Genomic DNA, 3862 nt, shown 5'->3' on the forward strand with positions numbered 1-3862 from the left:
CATTAATATCCATAATCCACATTTAATTGTCGCCTCATACGAGGCTCGCGTATCTGAGACACCGTTACGTGCTAAAGAACAACCTCAAACATTCTCCACTCAATGAGCCCTGTGTCTATGATACGCAAAACACAAAGCCTAACGGGTTCCGAGGGCGCCTGCGGGCAAAGCCCTTCTTCTCCTTTAGTAAAGGGTGCATCTCAGGAGATTACGTCCGCGGCTTCACGGGAAGCACATCTCAAGTCTCGACAGCCGAGCGCAACACACCATACTCGTCTCGGGCAACAGATTTCCTTGTCGAGGATTCGAAGAAAGTCGCAACGAGTCGGATACTCCTTTCCTAGCATGGGAAGTCGAGGAGGGCGAGGTGCGCCAACGACACGGCGTGAGCTCATCTCGAACCTTGCGGGCATCGTGTCAGTTCCCCGACCTCTTGACTTCCGGGGATGTGGTATTGTTCCCAATCGCCTCAACGAAGCACTGGAGCAGCAATTGGAGGCTGCCATAGGGCGGATCTCATGCGATCGTATCCACGTTCGATCCTAGACCCTCGTGTGGAGTACGGCTTCCGCTCGGTGTATCCTGCTACTGAAACAAAAGACGCGATTAATCGATTTTGTCGGCGTCTACATAGTCGGTCCCCGGCCACTACACAAGCCGAGCTACATCAGCGATAAGCTCTCCGAGCTCGTCTTTTGGAACCACAAGAAATCGCAATAGATCGGTACCGCGCTCAACTTCGAGCTCAAAAAGGTGGCGCTCCTGTATCCGCAATGCGGACTATTCCTGTAGTGCTCGCCCCTGGCGAAACCGCTTCAGATGATGAGGAGCTCTTGAGCGATGGGTGCAGCGGCATCAGAAAATTTATTCGCTGTCTACCTTCCAGCGAAGCAACAAGGAAGTGGACGTACGCGTTGAGCACTAGCTTAGATTTTGGTTTGCCAGCTCAAGGCGCATCGCCAAATTCCTGCGTATTGTTGCTCTTCAACATATGGAACAATCCATAACGCGCCCGTGAGCTTTGTGGTTTCTCACACGGGTGAGTCTACGACTACAGCAGCTCAGGGTCATAGCTTAATCAGCTCATGACCCTCCGGCTTCCCGAACTACTACCGAGAAGCGCGGTGCACACAACAACGCGATGCGTCATGATCCTTATGATCATAAGCGTCTACGGCGTCTGGGCAGTCTTGCCCAAGTGGCGCTTCAAACTTCCACGAATTCTCGAAATCTCAATTTCTGGGTATCCCCGCCATTTCACAAGATATTTGGTTACACCCCGTCGACGACGTCGACCTACAAGGCGTTCCACGTGGTAGTGGACGTCATCCATCTTATCAAGTCGGCGGCGGGCGATGACGACTTGGTTAATCGCCGTCTGGCAACTCGCGATGCTCGTTGAGTATTGGAAAACAAGTCCGTCGTCATCAGCAGACTGCCGAGCATCTCTCCTGAGTCACTTACCGCTGTGCGGAATACCTCGAGAGCCTGGAGCACTTTGTGCACCGGCTGCCTCACGTTGAGGATTATCGTGCTCTGCTGGAGCGGCCCTAGCCATCGAGCAGGCGAATACGGCACATCGTGCGGCAGCAAAGAGCCTTGCGCCGCTGAAAACGGAAATTGTTGCCTTTGTGCTCGAAACCAATTGCTGGTTCGGCTTTTGGGTGACGGAGCGCCTTTGAACGCCGCCACAGCGCCAACGATTCCGCGTTCACTTGCGCCAAATCCGGGTACGGCTTAAGAAAGCCCACATAAAACAAGGGGTTGGTGCACATCTTACTCGGAACGTTTAGCGTATACGCAAGGCCTCGCTTGGTCACGACCTTCAAAGGTCCAAAAAGCCGTAGACGGAGCATCCTCTTAAAGACGGCAGAAATTGCATGTGTCGGAAGTATTTTAGCATTTCACAAAATTAGGTCTCCGACCTTAATGTTTTCAACATTTCTTCTTCCTTTTCTGTCTGCATATTCGTTTTGCATATTCTGGCTATCAGCTATCGTATCGCGAACGTTTCTTAAGACGCTCAGTCCGGTAGACAGGAAGTCTCCGACTTCTTTTTTCTGGTGAGAGGGCTGACATCAGCTAGCCGATCGGCTATTCCTTCTCCACAAAGTCCTGAGCCATGAGATGGCGGCGTCAGCGGTATGCGAGATATTAGCAAGATCTACGAGTGGCATCATAGCGCTCCAGCGCGTCGGTGTCTTAGTGCAGAAGCTGCGAAGAATGTCTTCAACAGCCCAATTCATGCGCTCAGTCTGACCAACGGTCTGCGGTTGGTCCGTTGTTGACATAGTCAACTTGGTGCTCAGCACTCTGATGATTGTTGACCAAAACTTCCCAATGAAGCGCGGGTCTTTATCAGAGACAGTTGACTCCAGGATTCCTTGTTGTCGAAAGACACGATCGACAAAAAGCGTCGCTGTACCCACACCGTCGATGGTTTCCGTCACTGCCGCAAGATGTCATCTTGCTCAACGGCCCACAACGACCACTACATCTGTGATGACAGGCCAAACACAAAGTCCGTACTCATGGACTGCTAACACCCGGGGTGTACCTGTTAAACTGGCCAGCGGCGCCGCCGCATTCGGAAAGGATTTCACTCTATGACACGTCTTCCACGCGCGTGCTCGTCCATTTGTACAGCTTGGGCAAGTATTAGTGGCAAACCACCGAGCTAAATGTTCTCTTAAGATTGAGACGACCACTGAGAGGGTGTTGTGGGCCTTATAGTGGATACAGTATTTCAAATTTCATCGTTAGTAACCACAATTCGTGGCGTATCTGTTCGATCGGTGTTATAATACAGCAACCCGGTATCCAACGAATATCGGTGTAACCTTGTGCGCAATTGCGCCGACAATTTCGTGTCCGAACTTTCAAACTCCTTGCTTCCGAGAGCCTGCAGCAGCGCTACACACATACTATCTCCCGCGAATGGCGGCGCGGATCATATCCGTCACTGACGATGTCACCGTCGTGACTTGAGCAAGCTCATAGTTCGGTCTGCGTGACAACGCGTCAGTCAGAGCATTCTGCTTTTCTGGCTTATACCTCACCTCGAAGTTAAATTTGCAAAGAAGAGGAACCACCTGATTATCCTTTGCGATGGCGAGGCGACTGAGTCGCAGAGCGTACTGATGCATGATTTGGGTAGATCACAAACCGCATTAAGCCAATCAGGTGCACTCTGATTGGCTTAATGCTGTCGTGGGCTGGGTAGTTCTTCTCTGTAGCCTTAAGCTGGCGAGATTCGATCACCCGATCTCGCCCCTCGGCGTCTGTTTTCTGCAGTACACAGCCGATGGCAAAGTCCAAAGCGTACTAAAAGCATGATCGGGGTCTGACAACGCCAGTATTGGTGCATGAAGGATGCTGTCTTTGACCCTGTCAAAAGCCATCTGATGCTCGGCGTCCCGACACCATTCTGTGTCCTTATCAAGGAGATAGACAATGGCCGTGCCATTTCCGCATAATTTGCGCTATACTTGTGCAAGTTGTTGGCGATGCCAAGCCGCTTGCGCAAGTCCTTTAGGTTCGTTGAAACCGGCCACTCCACGATGGCCTTGACCTTAGCGGGATCCTTTCGAAAGCCACTCTTCACCCGGGAAAATAAATTTTTCGCGCCGACGATGCATTTATCGGCATTAGCATACAGCTTATCCGTGCGCATACACTCGAGCACCGCTCCCAAATGGACGATGTGGTTTTTTTCATCTATCCTTCCGTACCCCGTACGACTGTGGACGAAGATGTCGTCGAAGTATGTCTGTGTAAACGCTTGGTGGGACGTGACCAATTGCTTCACAAGACGATTAAATGTTGCTGGTGCATTTGACAGCCCTTGAGGCATCACCAGCCA

The sequence above is a fragment of the Plasmopara halstedii genome (assembly GCF_900000015.1).
Source record: "Plasmopara halstedii genome assembly, contig: Scaffold_525, whole genome shotgun sequence".
NCBI classification, from domain to species: domain Eukaryota; phylum Oomycota; class Peronosporomycetes; order Peronosporales; family Peronosporaceae; genus Plasmopara; species Plasmopara halstedii.